Consider the following 21506-nt stretch of genomic DNA (forward strand, 5'->3'; position numbering starts at 1 on the left):
TGGCACAGAAAGAAGGAATCATTCACATCTTCTAGTTCTGTGATTCTCTGCCCACAACTCACCTCCAGTGCCAGCCACCTTAGATTGAACAACATAATAAAAATTTCAGATGGATTAGAAAAGCTCCATATCTTTTCCCTTAGAAGGTTTTAGACTGGCTAATCCAGATTCCCAATTTCTCATTGACAAGTACCTTTTCTTCCTGTGCAAACAATGGGGAGGAATATATCTTCACTATTCCCCTTCCCAAACTACCCCCAGTCTCTTAAAGAACAACCTTCAGCCTTGTTTGTGCACAGTATATAAAAATCATGCCACAGTTATTATAGAAAACTATTTAGAAACACAAGTTTGCAAATCAAAGATCCACGAAGGGGATTACATTTTCTGTTTTGCCAACCCAGTGGACTGTATTTGCCATCAAATGGCAAATTTATCACCTCTGGTGATGAGCCAAATCTTGTGGAATCAGAACATGACAATCCACTCATGGTTTTGGGTGTAGAGGCAAAGCCCCAACGTCTGCAAACAATTCTTGCAATTTCTCTGCCCACACTGCCTTCTTTTCTGTTGGAATGAGTTTACCCTTTCTTATGTCAGTTAATGATTTGAAGGAACCCACAAAAAAACTCATTTGTTCGTGCTCCAAATCCTTTGCTAGTATTCTGTAAATGCACTACAGTAAGTAACAGGGAATGATCTCAGAAAGTAATATTCTTGTTATACTTGGGGAAGGGGGCAGCAAATGTGGTATAAAACATCAGAAGGATTGCTCTCCTGGGAGCATTTAAGAAGACCCTGTGTGAGGCTTACAGTTTTCAAAGCATTATGGCCAAGATGGCGAATGGTCTGAAAACTGCTGAAAGAAGAATATTGGAGGAAGAGGACTCTTCAAGGGGAATGGAGGGCTGACAGGACGTAAACAAGAGGGTCCTTATTCAGTATATGAAAGGTGCCATGGGGAGGACCAAGTTGGCTTGTTTGATACTGCTAAAAGCCAAAGGTCAGTAAGTATAGTTTGGTGGATATGGTCAGTCAGAGTCATCCAGAAATGGATAGGGATATAGGGAACTCCCTGTGTGAAGGTCAACTAAGGCTACATGGCCATTCATTTGTAAAGCCATAACTGATACTGATACATGTGATTGAACTAAATCACCTTGGAGGTTGTTTCTAACACCAAAGTACTGTTTCTACACTAAGATGTACTTTGGCACATATATAGGATCCCTTTACTGTTATGCCTGTTTCCTCTTTTTCTGTCCATCTCTTCTTTATGTTTTCAGAGATGTCTAAAATCCAGGAAACCCTTTGATTGGCACTACTGGAGATTCCTCAAGCCTCAGCACAGTTTTTTTTTTCAAAATATGTTCTTAGATTCCCTATTCAAAAATCAACCAAATAGCTTATTAAAAATATATATTTCTGTGCCCTACTGTACACAAGCTGAAACCAGATCCCTGTAGATGGGTCCCAGGAATATGCTTTTAACTAGCCTTTTCAGGGGCACCTGGGTGGCTCAATTGGTTGAATCTGACTCTTGGTTTTGACTCAGGTCACGATCTCATGGTTTTGTGAGTTCGAGCCACACGTTGGGCTCCATATTCCATAGTGCAGGATTTTCTGTCTCCCTCTATCTCTGTCCCTTTCCTACTCATGCTGTCTCTGTTTCTCTAAAAATAAACTAAAAAAAAAGTTGTCTTCCAGGTGATTCTTATACCCAACTAGGTTTGAGAATCATTTCCCTAACCTATTTCTCTCCAGTGTTTTCTGTACTTGTTAATTTTAAACGTCAGGGGTGTCCAAGTGAGAGCAAGCTAGAACAAGGAATTGAGATTCAGAATGATAAAGGCCTGGTCTCTGAATATATCTAGCTAGTTTTTAGTACCCTTCTCTCCCTCAGGCATTGCATCTAGTGTTCTATTATGATGAAAACCTGAAACCCAAATATGAAACTTTTCCATTGTCTTTTCCCTGAGAGAGATCATAAAGCGGCTACTCCCAAGAATAAGTTCAGCAGAATGGACTGCTACCTATTAGGGTAGAGGTTCTCAATTGTGGCTGCACATAGACATCATTATTGGAACTTTAATACCTAAGCCAGGTCCCACAGCAAGACAATTAAATCAGAATCTGTAGGGCTGAGGACAAATCATCTCCTTTCTTAGACTGATTCAAGTACCACAATGTTTGTGCTGCCTAAGCACTTTGCATAGAATGTTATTTTTGTACTGATCACATTTTTTTGGTAATTATTTATGTGTAAGTGCCTTCAACCCACCTCCCCCATGAGTCTGCGGCGTGGGGACTATATCATCAGCGTAGACATTAGGTACCTAGGACATATGCATATTTAAAAGTAAATTAAATATTATGGAAAAGCCTTGAAATTGCACATGCTGTGAAATAATCTATGGAATATCAAAGTTTAATTTATGCCTCCTGGGAAAAAATTTCTGAACATATTTTGCAAGTCTGTTTCTCCATTTCTGAGGCTAAAGAATTACTCTAGTATACTTTCACTGCAACTCAGAAGTGGTCTTTTGACTAAGCATTAATAAAATTTCTAAATCATAAACAAACTAAGATTTATCACTTGTCCTAAGGTTGACACTGCCATTATTCTTAATTACTCCCTAACTCTCACACATTTTTCATTATGTCCCCAGAGAGGGGAAATGAGAAGAGAGTTCTGCTTTAAGAAAGAATGAATTCTTCCTGAGGTTACATCTTATATACTCAAAATATCTCCCCTAGATGGTTATTTATAGCACTCCCTGGGAAAAGCAATGGCAAGTTCTGGTAAACAGTGAATTAAAAAAAAAAATAAATAAATAAACCTTTGGGATTTTGTTAGGGAACCATCACTCCTTTGAAATTACAATAGAAAAGAATTGCTCGACATTTAGCTCTGGTCCTTATTTACAGAGAGGTGGGGGGAGGGGGCCGGGGAACAAGCAGCAGGATTTCTCTCCCAGAGGATACCAGTCGGTGTTACCTGGTGAACTGGGAGAGATACTAGACATTGTAGCTCAGAACAGCAGTCTGCATCCTGGAAATACCACCTTGGTATTTTCCTGCAGAGATGGCTGTGGCCTGTTCCATAGTTGTAGAAGTCTTCATGTATCATTCTCCTAAGAAGTCTTCATGTATATGCCCATTTTGAATAATCAGAGTACCATTAGGTTCTAGTTATTGGATAAATTACATGTACCAGGCACTAAGTACTTTAGCATACTGACTCATCTAATCCTCATAAGAATCATGAGAGGTAGCTTTTACCCCAGTTTTACAAGTGAAGAAACAGGCTTAAGGAGGTGAAGACTGTGAGTGTCTTATATATTGCATTGCACCACCAATGTTTTATCACACAAATTTTGTAAGTGAAATAAGGCAGTATAGTTAGTTTGCTGGGGTGCATGGTGGGAGATACCAGAAATACTTTAATAGGAGTATTGCCAGTAGATAAAGCAGGGTCTGCAGTGACCAACAGATGATGGCTGACCTATGTTATGTGGTCATCCACAGGTACTAAAAAAGATTTCTGGTCAATGAGATATCAGACTTTCTCACTACGAACCCTACTGGAAAGGCCTTTCAATTGTCAGCCACTGACTCTTTGGTATCTAGTACAGACTAGATCTATCAGAGACGCATCCCAGGACCTCAAAAAGATTGACCAGAAGATTTAGCTGATGCCTGTCCAAGTGAAAGAGAGTTCTCTCTTCTATGTGGTATTGTCCCCTCGGTTTACCATATAGGGGGAAGTTCAGCTATCTTTTCCACTCTTGAACCATGGGTTTACTCATGTGGTTAGGGGAGGAAGCACGGGTCAGATATTTAGGCTGTGATAATCTCTTAGTAGTCACATCAGAATAGTGGTGGTTCTGGGGGTGCCTGGGTGGCTCAGTTGGTTGAGCATCCAACTCTTGATTTTGGCTCAGGTCATGATCTCACAGTCATGGGACTGGGCCCTGCACTGGGCTCCACACTGAGCATGGAGCCTGCTTAAGATTCTCTCATTCTCTCATTCTCTCTTTCTCTCTCTCTCTCTCTCTCTCTCTCTTTCTCTCTCTCCCTCTGCCCCTCTTCCCTGCCCATGTTCTCTCTCTCTCTCTCTCTCTCTCTAAAAAAAATAGTGGTGGTTCTGAACTCCACATAGAGAACTTAAACTGAGGGAGGAACTTTACTCTCTCAGTGACCCAAAGGATAGGACACTGGTTAAACGCTGTGAGTGAGGGAGTTTAATTATCACTAATAACTATGAAGCTACTAGGCTGCCTTTCTTGCCATTTCATCTTCCTTATTTTGTGCACTTATTTCCTCCCTTTTGTACTTTAAAAAATATTTCTTCTCTCCAACTGGTAGCTATTCTTTCTCTCTTCTTTTTGTAGTGTTATCATGATGTGTATTAGTTTGCTAGCGATGCCACAACAAAATATCACAGGCTTACACAGAAATGTACTTTCTCATGGTTCAGGAGGCTGGACGGCCAAGATAAAGGTGTCATCAGGGCTGGCTTTCCCTGAGGTCTCTCCTTGGCTTGCAATGGCAGTCTTCTCGCTGTGTCCTCACATGACTTTTTCTTCATGCAAGTGCATCCCATTTCTCTCCTTCTCCTTAAAGGGTTTCAGTCCTATTGCATTAGGACCCCACCCTTATGATTTCATCAAACCTTAATTCCCTCTTTAAAGTCCCTATCTCCAATTACAGTCACATTGGAAATTAGGGCTTCAAATATGAACTATGGTATGGAGGAGCACAATTCAGTCCATAGCTCTATGTTTGGATTCTTAGTTTGGGGGCTTATGTACTTTAGTTCTATAGCGTAAAGCATCATAAACACACAAAAATATCTACATATACATATACAATGTGAGCAATATCTAAGCTTAATTAATTCCTTCCCCTTTTTTTTTCCTTCAAGACCAAGCTGGAAAGCAGCTGAAGGCACTGAAAGTCTAATTTTTGGTCTAAGAAGGGCGAAAGCTGCCCTATCCCACGAGGACAAGTGGAAATGGCTGAAAGCCATAGAAGCCAAACCAACAGTGATGTTGACACAGAGGTGGGGCGGGGGTGCTGTTGGAGGAACAGGCTGTTGAAGAAGACGGTCCTGAGCCTTAATCCTGGTCCACTCGTTGCCACTTGCTTGGCCAGGAGTGAGTTATTTTCTTACTGTTGATTCTCTTATTTGTGCATGGGTCATATGAATCTGCTCGTAAGGGATACTGCAAAGGCACAGAGGATGCAGGCAGACATACACGAGTACGTGCATGCACATTAAAGTGCCTGATGCAGAGTAGGAACTGAAAGTCAAAGTCTGTGGCCCACATTTTTAGTACACTTTAAAAACCATTTAGATGCCCATGTCTCACAGACACAAACTTGATACGAGGCCCACAGGCAATGTATATATGCAAGTTTAAAGCCACAGAGAAATATCAGACTTTCACCTTCAAAATAAAGACTCTTAAATACAGAGCCTGGCATCTTCCCTATGTCTTATCAGGAGCTCAGCAGAGTGAGGGAGTTGGGGTGAATGAATTTTCATTCACACTAGGCTGAAGGCTCCTTGTGAGCAAGAATCCCCTCAGTTTTGTTGGCTATTGTACACCTAGAACTTAACACAGTGTCTGGTACATAGATGTTCAGTATTTATTCATGATGGGGTGAAGTCATGCTCACAAGTTACTGTGCTCGCAGGTAGATACATGAGAAGGCTGCAAAATAAGAATATGGAAAAGGCCTTTCTCCTTCCAAAAACAGAAAAGTTCTTAGAAGTTGTTCAAAGTTGCTTTAGAGTTTACTTCACAAATAAGATATAACCTAGAGGCTTACAATAAAGAGGGACCAAGAAGTTCAGACAAAAAAAAATATTAAAACTTAGTTCTTTCACATCCCATGATGAATGTAACTGCAAAGATGCTTCTTAAAATAATCTTAAAAGCTTTACAGCAGGGTTGGAGAAAAAATTATGTTAGAAAATAATTTTTGATGGATGAGAGTTATCAATTTTCTAGCCATCAGAAAGGAGATTCAGAATTAGTTCTATAATATCTGCTATTAAACTATTTCAGCCTAATATTCCTAACAGAAGACACATATCAGGCACAGGAAACAATTCTTCCTACATTTGATATCTCTGAAGATATTGACCTCGGCAACAATTCTTACATGTAATATAGGTGAACAGATTACAGTCTGCAGGGATGGTTGCCTAGAGCTCAAGAGATAAAGGGAATTTCTGCAGCTGAAAATTGCATGTAGCCTTCCCGGGGGGTAGGGGGGTGAATAATCTCTAATTGTACCTTTAACATGATTTCACATGACCTAAAACACATTTGTAAGAACCAGCCAGCATTTTCATGCCTTTCATTTTGGGTAATTATTTTTATAGCTGAAAGATTTTTAACGTCTCTCTAGCCATAAACACTAGAACTTTTGATTCTCAGATTCTTCTCTGCTTGAGAAAAAAGAAAAGAGGTGTTGTTGCCCAAATCATTTTCACAGAGAAAATAAATGCTCCAAGATGATTAGGAGAGAGAAGGCTTAATTAACACAGCTTGAGGAAGTAACCCTGTATCTGACATGGCCATGGGAGTCAGAGTGACTTTGACACACGAATTCTATTTACAGTTATCTGCAGCTGGTTGGCTGGGTACATTCACTGAGCCCACTGATACAGCTATGTGACTGGTCTCCCTGCTTCCATATTCATGTTCTCTAAATCCATTCTTCACAAACAGCCCAATGATCTTTTAAAGGAAATCTCTTCCAGTGGCTGCCCCTTACATTCAGAATGACCCCAAAATTTCATCCCAGGTAACCACCTAGTTATCGTCATATCATTAGGCTTCCTTTGACTGGGAAAACTTAAGAAAATCTTGACAGAGAAAAAGTGTAAGCTTGGGATTTAGATCCATGTATATGACAACAATTTAATAGGTTTGACCTAGAAACATGACAGGCAGGATTCCACTAGCTGCTCTGTCAACAAGTTCTTCTGTTCACTCCTTCACTCTGATGCTGCATGTAGAATATTCAGCCCTACAGATCTCTGACAAGCCTTATTTACTTTTTCCTTCTAACAAGAATGGTCCTAAGCCCCTGTACTAGAAGGAGAGACTGCCACTGGAACTGATTCTTTCAGATCTGGGAAATCTCAAAGACATATCATGTCTACTCTGATTGGCTCTGAATAGGATATTTTTACCCCCCCCCCCCCAACTCAATGTTAAAAATCAACAGCCTACACCAACGTTCTAAACTGTTCTGACTTTTGGAAGCATATCAACATCAAGCAAAAGACAGCTATCTGTGGGTGCAAGTAATCAGCATGGTGTGGATGGGAGGGGCACCTGGGCTCAGTCAGTGTGTCCAGTTTTGGCACAGGTCATGACCTCACAGTTTGTGGGTTTGAGCCCCATGTTTAGCTTTGTGCTGACAGCTCAGAGCCTGGAGCCTGTTTCGGATTCTGTGTCTCCCTATCTCTCTGTCTCTCCTCCATTTGCGTGCTCTCTCTCTCTCTCAAAAATAAATAAACATTGAAAAAAGAAACCGATTTGGGATTTTTTTTATTCTTCCCATTGTATATTTGATTTTCTTTTTATTTGTCAGTTTCTACTTTATCACTGTTATTCCTTTCCTTCTACTCTTTTGGGGCACCTGTTTCATGTCATTTTCTAAAATTCTTTGGATGACTCATTAAATAATTACTTTCCAAGGCTTTCTTAATTTTTAAAGTATTTGTTTAAGACTATAAATTTCCTCTATTCACATATTTATCTGAATTACTTTAATATTGAATATTCCATTTTTTGTTCCAATGTCCTACTCATGACCATTAAACTACAAGTTTTAATTTGTCATATCTTCTTTCACTTATAACTCTTAATTTACAAATTTTTGGCAGGTCTCTGTCAGTGCGCTAGTATTTCAATTATGTGATGTTTGTTGAGAATTGAGCAGTGGCTTAAGACGTAGTCTATTTTGTTAAAAAAATCTTGCGTGCACTTGAAAACAGTATGTATTAAATTGTTCAGTTCAGCGCTCAATGTCTGCCTAGGTATGTCAAGTTTGTTTTCAGAGTTTCCATATTTTATTGAATTTTTTTGACTTTTCTGTCACATACTGAGAAGGCTATGTTCAAGTTTTCTACCAGAATTATGGATAGATCAATTTTTCTATTCAATTACACATAGTTTTGCTTTACATATTTAGAGGCTGTATCATTTTGTGCATATGCATTTAGAATTATTATATTTTCTTGGTGAATGAATTTTTCATCATTGTGAAATTATCATTGTTTATCTCTAATAAAGATTCTTACCTTAAAATCTGTGTCTTCTGATATAAATTTGCTATGGCAGCTTTCTTTAACCATTTATATGATTTGTTTTAATTCCTTTGTCTTTTCCACCTTATACTTAAGATGGGTCTATTGTAAGCAACATATAGGCGAGTTTTTGCCCTGAGTCTGGTTGGCAATTGTAATGGGTTGAATATTGGTCCTCAAGGAGATACATGCAAGTCTAAATACAACCAAAAATCTAAGTGATTTCCATAGTTACAGAAATCCTTTTGAAACACGAGGTCCATTTGACATTGCATCATATATGATATGAATGGCAGGAAAGGAACACATAACAAAGTTGGACTTCCAATGAATATGAGTCTGTATTTCTGGCTCTTCACTTCTAGCTTCTTAAAACTGTTATTTCTATACACTGTCATAAACAGCTGAATAAATCTATGTCTGAATACAATTTCAAATAACCATTAATACTTAACTAAATATTTTCTTCAAATTATGAGATAAACAGACCGTTGCACATTAAAATCTGTGTTCCTGAGTCTGTGCTAGAACTCAGGGCATATTTTCCACCAAAATATCTAACCACGTGTAAGCAAACTTCAAGGCATCACCGCATCTGTTGATTGGAAGAATGCTCATTCAAAATCAGGTCGGATATTATCCTATTTCATCTGCTGTGTTATTGCTATTTCTCCTACTCGTATTTCTATCCATGCCACTGCAGTCTTCCTTTCATCCTTTTTCTATCATATTAGGTTTGCTTAGGGTTCCATAAATATTCCTGCTACTAATGATATGAGTTGTGTGACAGCTAACGGCTTATCTTATTTATAGTCTTTGCTTTTTAGAGTAAAACAGGAAGCCATCCAGGGCAGTGATTTACTCAGCTTCAGTGCACAAGGTACTCTAGTCCTATTGAAGAAGAATAATTGTTATGATTATTTAATGATATATACAACATCTGTTATTAGCTATTTATTGATATATGAATACTTGAAATCTGCTACTTCTAGTGCCAGTGAGAACAACTCATTTTTCAATCAAATATAATTGCCAATGCTGGTACATGGAGAGGAATTTAACTTTTCTCATCAGATTTATTGGCTAGTACCATTCTTGCCAGATCTCATACTGGCGTGTAATCTATATTAATGCCAAGGTGTTATATTTATAGCTACGAGATAAAGCGTAACTTCTAATGTGCCAATCTACAGGAACAAGAAAAGTACTAGGAAAGGAGATGCGTTGAAAACAGTGATTTATATATTATTTTGGAATCAACTTTGGAGGGAATAACCTGAAGAGTAATGTTTCTTGGTAGTCTGTCTCCTGTGGACTCAGAAGAACAGCGACCACATACAAAGGATAAACCTTCTAACTTCTCTGAATGTCTACGTTTGGTCTTTACTGCAGGGCCATCAAATAGGTCAAAATGGAACAAGATAGTTAGGCACAGGGTCTAAGTCACTCATCCATGAGTACTGGGATTTAGATCCACATCTGATTTAGTGAAAAAGAGAACGGAATTTGTTAACTTCCAACATCCTTAATTTTGTAATTAGAATTACATTCTATACAGAATGGTAAATAACACCAGGAAAAAACATCAGAATTTGTCAGGGAATAGCATCACAGCCTTAAGACACCGGGATGCCTGAGAACTCCATCCCTCTGTTAGACATGGGTCTGAAATGGTCGGTCTTCTAAAAAGAAGTCACTGGGAAAGTCTGGGCTACCGTGTTGGAGGAAGGGGTGGAAACTATAGAAATTCACAAGGGTTGTTGGTGCTGTTTTCTTTCCAGAAGTCTCAGCTGTTGCGATTTAGAGCTGTGTTCTTGCTTTTATCACTATTAATTTTTCTTTGATAGCTACAAGCTCTGTGAATTGAGACAAACTCAACTTTATTTGGCTTCATTTCCTTTCTATAAAATATGGGATAATAATAGTGTTTATTTCCAAGTGCAATTGTGAAGATTAAATAAGTCGTATGACTTAAAACAGAGTTGGAGAGGAAAATTTGACTGTTAATGATACTTCCCATTATCACTATCATGCTGACTACCATCACAGTCATCAGCAGCCGCATTATCTACCTAACTAGAGCTCTTTTGATCAGTGAACATCCTCATCACTGATCCTCAGCCTTGCATTCTGAGTTTTACACAGTTGATGTGCAAAAGTGGAGGATTTGCACCCCTGGTATGTTTCTTTCTGGCTAGGTGGTAATGGCTTGTTATTTCTACATATATCAAATAAATGAAACAAACACTACTACTCCATTCACAAAGGGTTGGACCAGGAAATGGCTGTGAGTTGAAGGCTGGAGAAAATCACACCTGCTGAAAATACAGTAGTCCCCATTACCAACAGTTTAACTTTCTGGGGTCTCAATTACCCTCAGTCAATGATAGTCCAGAAGCAGATGATCCTCTTTCTGACATATGGTCAGAAGGTCAATACTAGCTTAACAGTACATCACAATGCCTACATCATTCACCTCACTTCATCTCATCATATGGCCGTTTTATCATCTCATGCCATCGCAAGAAGGGTAAGCACAGTACAATGAGGAATTGTATGTGTGTGAGAGACCACACTCAACGTAACTTTTATTATAGTGTATTGTTAAAATTATTTTATTATTAGTTATCATTGTTAACCTGTTACTATGACTAATTTATAAATTAAACTTTTCCATATGTATATATGCATAGGAAAAACATAAATATAAGGTTTGGTACTGAGGTTTTAGGCATCCACTGGGAGTCTTGGAATGTGTCCTCAGTGGATAATGGGGGACTACTGTACAAACCCATGCACACACTGGGGGAAAAGACAAACTTCAGCAACCTCCTAACTCATTTCCTTTCTTTTCTGAAAAGTCTTTATTCTAATCCTGCCCTTTTCTTGCTATTTCTTCTTAACCACTGCCTGATTTATCCATTAGCCTAATGCTGCAACCCTGAACCCTTATGCAATGAAGAAAATTAGTGCAATGGTATCTTCTAGCTTCAGAGCCCCTGCAGTTATAGGCTTTTCATTAGTCCCGTCTACTTAAGCTGGTAGTCAAATCTTGTTCCTTGGAACAACGTTGCATCATTTATCCAATTTGTTATCATCTCCTCATGACGTTGTTTTTGCCAGCATTAGTGAAGATAAAATACACCTCCAGTCTAGATCATAAATTTTCAACACTAGATCCCCAAGTTCAATTCTGATGCCCTCAGTCAGACCTTATTGACTTATTAAAGGAAATATAGATCTCATTTTTTTTTATCCAGAAGCCTAAAGATACAATTCTTTGAAGAGTAGAACACTGTGAACCAACCTATTTTGGACCTCAGAGGAAACATATTTCAGATTAAGAGTGAAACTCAATCTATGCAAATTATTTCATCACATAGAGCAATCTATTCATCTCCATAACCACTTACTTTAAGATACAAATGTAATATGTATTAGAAATTAATTCTTAAAAGATGCTTCTTAGAGACACCTCAATTGGACCTGAATTGGGTTTTGCATGATATGTCATTTCTATTTCTTTGCTTAGTTAATCCCCTTACTTGGCAGATGCATTCCTAGGAAGCTATTACACTTCCCTCAAATGCCTTAGAACTTGAAGAGAGAAAGCACTAGAATTTTAAGCCAAGCTTGGACACCCACACAAGCTAACATGGTACCCAGCCTCCAAATGTGGCAGAAGAGTGAAGGAATAACATATGTTTCTGGGACAACATATTCAATAAAATGTGAGTTACTGATGGTTGTATGAACAGGGCAAAGTAGGAAATAGCAATCATTTGCTCGTGGTCAGCTGTGCCCCATATCTCACAAGATGGAGTATAGGGACCAAGACAGGTCCATGACTTGAAATGTCACAACTTAGCCTTTTGTTGCTTCACCAGTAGAAAAGATGAAAAAAATAGGGAAAAATACATAAAGACAGATATATAGATAAATAGGATTTGGAGATTATGTCTTTCTCTTTAGAAGCCTATGTACAGAGATTAAAAAAGAACTGTGGTGCCAGGAATCTATAAAAATAACTAGTGAATCAAGAGATAAAGAAGTATTATTTAAATGATTGTGCTTACTGCACTGTGCTTAGGACTGTGGAATGACTCATGTCTCTATTTTCAAATGAAGTATAGTCTAGGTGAGGGGGCAACACTAAACTTTGTGAAAACAATTAGGACTCAGAATTGGTGCAACAGGTTGAAATTATCAGAAAATGTTGCCAACAATAACACCCTTACCCAAATCAGTAGACCATCTTGTATATAGTCATTTGAAAAGGAGGAGGAGGAGGAGATGATTCAGATATAAAAAACCTGTTTACCTGACAACCAGATGCCATGAGTCCATTTCAAACTGTACCAAGAAATACTCTTAGCCCTATGTCCAAAGGGTTCTCTAGAAAGAAGGATGCACATATGATTTGCTGCTCGGATGTGATGGTTGTGTGCTGTGTTCGTTGCTGGGTTTACATGTGCTGGGTCTGGGTTTTTCTCACAGGAAGTTTACCTGCTAAGTCTTCCTCTACACCTTTAATTGCACCACACACAGCACCTGAAATGCCTTCCCCGTTTTTTTCCCACCAATCCAACCTTTTCTCATCCTGCAGGGTACATTCAAGTTCTTGAGTGGAGTTATAACGATCTTTGTTTTTCATTTGTTTGAGTGTTAATCTTGTCTCCCCCTCAAATCGATCTTGTTTATCAAATGCTTTCATTTTACTAATAATCACAAACGAAGCTTGGTTTTTCATTTATTTTCATAATGGTACAATCGGGTGACAAGCGTTGGTCAATAGATTGATGGAATAGGTGTAAAAGTAATCTTCCAGAGTGATCTTAGAAGCCCTTGTTAAAGACGTGGAGTACCAAGTTCAAAGCCTGGAGCCCTGAGTCAGTACTGTTAGAAGTGCGCCTAGGAGTCCTCATCAATGAGCAACATCCAAGTGAAATTTTGTGCAAATGATAAATAAAGTCTTAGATTTTTAAACCATTAGAGTTTATATACTCTATGGTGATATACTCCTTTTTTTGGTTGTTGTTAATTATATGAGTTGGTATGCACACAGCACTTGGACCATGACTGGCACATAGTAAGGGCTTAATAATGCTAGTTGTTGTTATAATTATTACTAAGTAGTTACTATTAGTGTGATCCTTTCAACTAAAGTTTCATGAGTATTCTCTAAATACAAAGCATGTTTCGAACACTGTTGAAACATTCAGTTAATAAGCACTGTCTTTGTTATTAAGGAGTTCACAGCCTAATAAAAGTAAAATAATAATGACAGCAGTAAAATATCTACCAGTTATTAAGGCTTGCCTGAAGTGTGCTACTATTGCTTATCTTTCGAAATATTAACTCCTTTTTTCCTTAAAATAACTTTATATTAAACCTACTTTACAGCCAGTAGAATCTGGGGCAAAAAGGGATTCAACACAATGCCAATGCTGCAGAGCTGACAATTGGAAGGGCCAGAGTTGGCATCCAGGGAGTCTATTCAGCGCCTATATTTTTATTTTCCATGCCATGCTGCCCATGAGAAGTATGTGAATTAATGGAGCCGTGATCCACCACAGAGTGTGATAAAGACACTTTATTGAGGAAATGACAGTAGAATAAAACTTGACAGATGAGTAGAAGTTTACCAGGTGCACTATAGTGTTAAGGATATAATTTTAAATTAATTATTTCCTATGGATTGATTAATAAACCTAATTTTAGGAAGCATTAGGCTCCTTATGTACAGAGTCTTTAAAGTCTAAAAGCTTTAAATTAGTGACGACTCTTGGTTGTAAGAAGGAGAAATCCAAACTGTACTTAGAAACAATACTTAGAAAAAGGAGTCAATTATGAAGTTGTATGTAAGATTCAAATGATATAATCAGGACAATGTCTCTTTGTCTGCTTTTATTTTTTTGAAGGCTTTCTTCCCTCCATATTTGGTGGGAAAAAATGGACATTAATTACCCGGGCTCATATTTTACAAGACTATTAATCTCTGTGGAAAGAGCAATGAGAGAAACATTTTTCGCACACCACTTCCCCCTACGTAGACAGGAAGACTCATTGTCTAGCCTCATTTTCATATTATTAGAACCATGTGATTGAGCTCCAGCCAATGAGTTGTGGAAGAAAATCGTCTATATCCATTCAGGCCTTGCTCTTAAAAGTATTTTTCTGTGTCTTACAGCCTCCCTCCCTGCTGGTGCAGTGACCTAAAAGGCCACGTGTTTCGTATGGTGAAGTCACTAGCAAAAGCGTTAAGCCAACCCAAATTAGACTTCTCTTGCCCCGTAACTCTGTTTTGCCAAGCTTCTGAAATGTCAGGTTCAAGTTATTGCTGCAGCCTATCCTAGTTAATACAACTACCTGATTGACATAAGTCTCAGAGAGAAATCTGGATGTGCTGACTTGTCTTACATGCCAATTTCTGAATTGAGTACTATAGCAAAGGTTTAGAATACTCTGCAAGGCCAGGCCCAACTTGGAACCACCTAACAGTAAACTATACAAATTATGAGAGAAGTCAGAATGCAAAGGATTAGAGATGGAAAAAAGTTAATTGTCCACTATGTATTTTATAGCCTTTATTTGAGGGATGTTGGGTAATTCATCTTAAACACATTTGCCAATTTCCTAGGCCATTGGTAACCACATCCATATTCACCAACATCTGAAAGAACAGCCTTTTAAAAACTGAATCTGTGATTTATTTCCATAACATGAATCCATTCGGCACTTTAGTGCGATAAGCATTTTTTTCTGCCTGAAATTTTTCTGCCTACCCACATCTCATTTCATGTCTAGGAGTTAATGCTGCTCAATTCAGTTGTCTTATTCAAATATAGGAAGATGTTATGTACATTTCTTATTTTTTAATAACACTGTCATCTGACTTTGTTTTTATTAAATATTAATACATTTGTCTTCAGAAAAAATTAAATTTCTTTCCTTGCAAATCCCATGGAAGTAGAAACTTAAATTGAATGGATCATAGTTGGTATTGTGTTTGAGGGAATCTCATCTACATTAATCCTATTCTGGGGCCAATTTTTATTATAGAAAATATCTGTGCACTTAGGAAGTAGGCAAGGAATATTAGAATTCAAAGTACACAGAAATATTCAGTCCTTCTTCGTACTCTGGGTTGTAGAGTGCAATCAGAGGGATCTTTAAAGTCATATGATTTTTTCTCACTTTAGATTTCAGACTTTTTAGGAAAACTCTACTTTCACAATGGGGCAGAATCTTAAAGAGCAACACCTGACCTAGTATCGATTGTTCTTCTCAAGCTGCATTTTTCTTTATGCTCTAAAACTGTATTTGCATTCATACTACAAATGGGTACTGAACTGAATGCTGCGAACTATTATACAGTAGTCAGAGGCAGGGGAGCAGGGCACAACTAAATGCCCAGATCAATAATATAAGCAATAAGTTAGTTTGCAGAATTCAAAAGAAAAATATAATCTCAATTGAGAAGAATGCTTTTAATACCTCATGAAAGAGAAGGCATTTAAAACGGCATGAAGAATGGGTTTATGCAAGGATAGCAATTAAATAATAATGAGGTACTCTTACTGGAGACATTCAAACATAAGTGAGGAAACCATATACCAGAATTGCTTTAGAAAGATATGGGCATCGGATGGAGGTTTGAACTCAACCAACACCACCACCGCCACCACCATCATCAACATCATCCATTAGAAAATCTATTCTCAATATTCTTGTATGAAGCTTCTCTGTTAACATTTATGAACATGTATTAAATATTAGTAAGCTATTTCCATGAACCAGCACAATTCTTGCTCATGACATGCCTGTGATAACAGTTTGGTGCTATTATCCTTATATGTGTATGTATGCATGTGTTCAGAAACTTTTTAAACCGATAAAAAAGGTTACAGAATAAATACAATTTGCATGCCCATACTTACTGACTGCTCATTCTCTCCCTGTACACAGGCTCCATATACTAAACCATTCAACAATAGGGTGTATCCATAGCAACACCTCCAAATGTGCATCTCAAGAAGAATACTGCAGACTCTATCTCTTGATGTCAAGGATATTCTCCTACAAGACCACAACACAACTACCATACATGAAAAGATCAATGTTAATTCAACTCTATCCTATGATATTCCATCGATTTTCCATTTCCAGTTGTCTGAAAAACCTTATTTTTTATTTCCTATTTTTTAATTTTTAAAATTTTTTTTTTTTTTTTGAGAGAGACATAGCGCAAGTGAGAGAGAGGCAGAGAGAGAAGAGAGAGGGAATCCTAAGCAGGCTCCGCCCTGCCAGCGCAGAGCCTGATGTGGGGCCCAAACTCACGAAACTGTGAGATCATGACCCGAATCAAGATCAAGAGTCAGATACTTAACTGACTGAGCCACCTGGGCGCCCCCATTTTTTTTTTAAATTCAAGATCCAGTAAAAATTCACATGCTTAATTTGCCAGTTATATCCTTTTAGTCTTTGCAGTCTCAACTAGATCATGAGCATCCTACATTTCTTGTAATATCGAATACTTTGATAACTCCAGGTCATTGTTCTAAAAAGCCTTCCACATTCTTGATTTGCTGACAGTTTCATATTGATGAGATTCAAATCATATATAGTACTTGTTTGGGCAAAGCTCTGAACAGCAGCTCCAAGATCACTTCTGAAAATAAACTTTCTATTGTTCCCTCATTAGCTCAAATACTCTTCTCTCTTTCTCTCTTCTATGTTTGTTCTCCAGCCTACCCTGTAGAAATGTACTTTCTTTATCTTGTACTACAGAAATATGCAATCACTAATTTTCATGTACTAAGAGCTGGAAATGAGTGCCCTTCTAAGATATAGGAGAATCACGACTAATATTTTTAAAGAAAGAGTGAAAACAAGATACACTGATCAACTTCATTACCTATTAAGTTCTGCTGTATTAGCTACTAAGTCTTGAACTTAATAATGGGAATGAAAAGATAAATTCCTTTATAGTAAGGCTTAGTAGACCAAAATAAATACCAGATGGACTGAATTTTAAACATTAAAAAAAAACCTGTAAAACTCCCACCAACATATAGATGCATTGCTTTCATAACTATCAGGAATTTTCTAAAAATACATGCAATTAAATAAACCAGAAGATAGAAATTGAAAAATTTAAAAGCTGACATAATTATTCTCATATCAAAACACATAAACTAAATTAAATGGCAATTAAAGCCGAGGAGAATATTTACTAAAATATTATAGAAAAAATCGATTATTCTCTAAAGAGCTTACATATCAACATTATTTACTAAAATGTCAATAGGTAAGTAGGAAAAGGGAATAATGTGATAAAAAAAGTACATATAAATAAAATATACTAAAAATATTTAATTTTGTGAATATTTAAAGAGTTAAAATAGTGGTATATTTATCTAGCAAGAGTTCAAAGGTTTTTTTACAAATTGATCACTTACAAGCGTGCAAGTAAATGGTACTTCCATTTATCTGTGCTGTGAATTTAAATATTCCCATTGCTCTGTAGGAAACAAACCAGGCATATTCTACCAACAGCCTTAAGAAACTCTATATCATTTGACCTATTATTTAATTTTATAGGAATCTATCAAAATAATAAGAAAATCTAGCAAAGAATTATATAGATTTTCTGCAAAGAAAATATATAGATTTACACAAATATATAAATTTACACAAAATTCTAGTGTAGCTATAAGATGTCATAATATTATGTTATTAAGAAATTCTGGTGTGCCTAGGTGGCTCAGTTGGTTGAGCATCTGACTCTCGATTCTGGCTCAGGTGATGATCTCAGGGTGGTGAGAAAGAGCCCCATATGGGGCTCCATTTTAGGCATGGAGCCTGCTTAAGATTCTCTCTTGCCCTCTCCCTCTGCCCCCCACCCCATCATGTTCGTTCTCTCTCAAAAAAAAAAAAATCAAAAATGTCTACCTTGAATGGGAAAATTATATCATACTAATAAAAATATATAATGTGAATGTAGTATGATACTATTTATTAATTATAAACATATAATTTTATTAAGTAAATATTCTGGCATTAACTGTGAAAGTAAGATTTTGAGGGCTTTCGTTTGTTTGTTGTCTCCTTTTTTGTGTTCTCCAAACTATTTCCAATGATCATATCTGAATTATATCTGACTCTTTTAAAAGAATAAATAAGATTAAAAAACATTTAGATGCTGTCAGATATATATCGTAGCTGGAGAGCAGCTTTATGTTAAAGGAGGTAAAGGCCACAACTAGGGCGTAATGATTTGGTAAAATGATTTTGTTTTTTGAAATAGCAGCAGGTGCATCAAGTTTTTCTTTCCTTTCCTCAGTTGTTTAACTATGCTAATATTTGCATCTCAACCATATGGACATGCTTACTTGTACATTAGCCTGGTGTTATTTGTCAGGCTCAGCTAAAGTCTCACCAGGCAGGCTGGATGCTTCTTGACATTTATATCGAGGTCTGTCCAAAGGAGGCATCATGTCAGTGACTGATTACTTGTGGGAACTCTGGGGAGTTTTACATTTTATATATTTCCTCTTCCCTTGGGAAATATGGCATTATCTGTGTCCACCTCTATTTGGCATAATAAAGGCTTTCTAGATAAATACATCATAAAATTGTCATTTTCAAAATGCCCATTTTTTTTGTCTTGAAATGAAGTTGTGTTTTCTTAACTGTAAAGTTTTAGAAAATTCAGTTATATTCTCTAAGGTTTAATTTTGAAACTGACACACAAATACACAATCTGAGTAGCTTAATACTTATTAAATAAACCACATTTGTATTCAAAGAGTGCCCCACAATTAAAATTACCAGCCCAGCCCAGATAGCTTCACCAGAATTTGGCATTAAATATTTATAGAAGAAATAATACCAATTCTAAATAAATTATTCCAAAAATATAGAAGAGTAAGAACCATTTCCAACTCATTTTTATGAGGCCAGATAATAGAATAACTTTGATGCCAAAACCAGACAACATTATAAGAAAATAAAATTACAAGCCAATATTCATCATGAATTTAAATGCAGAATTCTCAACAAAATAGTAACATATCAAATGAACATTATACAAAACTAAAAAAAATTTTATACCAGGAATGCAAAGTTAATATTTGTAATTAGATAAATATAGCTTACTGCATTAGCAGAATAAAGTGTATATAAAAATACCAGCTCAGTAGATGTAGAAAAAGCATTTGACAACGTCAACACACATTTATGATAAAAAAAAAAAAACCCTCAGCAAGCCAGAATAAAAAGAAACTTGCTCAATCTCATAAAGCACACATATGTATGACCTACAGCCAACATAATATTTAGTGATAAAATATTAGAAGTTTTCTTCTGATTGGGAACATAGCAAGGATGTTCACTTCCATCATGTCTTTTAAACATTACACAAAGGGTTTATGTATAACGAAAAAGTTTAAAAAACAGACAGGAAAGAAACAAGTAAAATATATTTTTCAGGCAGTAGCTATTTATGTGAAAAACCTTAAGGAAGGTCGAAAAAAATTCCACAACTTAATAAGTGCGTTTACGAAAGTCACAAGAAATAAAGTAATTAATCAGTATAAACTTATCTCTGTAGACTAGCAATAATTGGGATATTAAACTGAAATACATGATTTGTCATTACTTAGACAACATAAAATACTTAGGACGAATATAATAAAAGATGTGCAGGAGTTCTACACTGGAGAAAAGATGAAACATTGCTGGAAGAAACTAAAGCAGGTAGGAATACACGATACAAGATACACGATACAATATACAAGATAATCCCTATTAATGCAATGAAAGATTCCATATTGTTAAGATGTCAATTCTCTGCTATTTGATCTCAAGATTAAATTTAACCTCATTCAAATCCCAGCAGGCTTTTTTTCCCATCAATATTGACAAATTTATTATAAATTTTATATGGAAAATGAAAGAACCTAGAACTCGCAAATTAACCTTGAAAAAGAAGCACAAAATCGGGGGATTTACACGATCTAATTTCAAGATTCATGTAATGCCACCATGAACAAAATAATTTGTTAGTGAGGACAGAAAAATAGACCAGGGGAACGCAAGGAATGATCGCACCGAGGTCTGCTTTTTAAAAGATGCCAAACAGCTGTCGGTTCACAAACTGGCCCCGCCCCCTGCCCCAACCCATACCTGGAGGGTAAGGAGCCACTGAATGGCCACTTCACATTGGTAGGTGACAGCCTTAAAAAACAAGGGAACTTGGGGCTCCTGGGTGGCCCAGTCGGTTGGGCGTCCAACTCTGGCTCAGGTCGCGATCTCACGGTTTGTGGGTCGCAGCCCCGAGTCAGGCTCTGTGGTGACAGCTCGGAGCCTGGAGCCTGCTTCGAATTCTGTGTCTCCCTCTCTCTGCCCCTTGCCCACTCATGCTGTCTCTCTCTGTCTCTCAAAAATAAAAGAAAACATAAGAAGAAAAAAAAAAATTTAGAAAAAACCAGGGAACTTACTTACCGGGCTTCTCTTGGCAGTAAGATGAGTAGATCTCCCTGTATGCTCTCCAGAATCTTACAACTTCATAAATAGACCTTAACTGGGGTCAGCCGTGCCTCCCTTCCAGCTGTCTCCACAATACCTCACTCTCTTAAGGCTGCATCCTTGTAAACAGCTCCCACGTGGGAACAACGGGCAGAGCAAAAGTTCCAAAGACAGGTGAAGGGGCGGGTGAGGAGCCTCTGATCGCCTGGGGCCAGCTTTCAGGTCACCCAGAGGTCACATCTACAGATGACCTCCTCCACAACAATTCAAAGGGGAAAATAGTTTTTAACTTACGGTGCCAGAAGAATTCAATATTCCTAGGGATGAAAAATAAACCTCAGCCACTACCTGACATTACACTCAAAAATTAATAGGGGACACATCATAGACATGAATATAAATCCTACATTTCCAAACGCCCAGGGAATACCACAGGAAACTAACTTTACAATCCTGCAAGAGAATATCTTTACTTATCTGGATAAAATAGAACTGCCATAAGTTAAAATAAATTAGACTGCATCAACATTAAAACATCAACGTTCTCAAGAGACACCATTGAAAAGGAGTAGGCAAGGCACTGAAAAGAAAGACCTACATCTGTCAAAAGGCTGTCATCCAGAAGGTAGAAAAGCACTCC

General features: G+C 37.3%; 1 long non-coding RNA gene across 1 annotated transcript in view; it reads right to left on the reverse strand.

The window, feature by feature from the left end:
• LOC125932953 (uncharacterized) overlaps positions 1–20972 on the reverse strand; it is a 174029-nt gene extending 153057 nt beyond the window's left edge. The window contains exon 1 of the long non-coding RNA XR_007460806.1: positions 20843–20972. This is a non-coding gene — a long non-coding RNA (uncharacterized LOC125932953). The remainder of the gene's footprint in view (positions 1–20842) is intronic.
• Positions 20973–21506: the final 534 nt, after the last annotated feature.

This window comes from Panthera uncia, chromosome D2 (assembly GCF_023721935.1).
Source record: "Panthera uncia isolate 11264 chromosome D2, Puncia_PCG_1.0, whole genome shotgun sequence".
NCBI classification, from domain to species: Eukaryota; Metazoa; Chordata; class Mammalia; order Carnivora; family Felidae; genus Panthera; species Panthera uncia.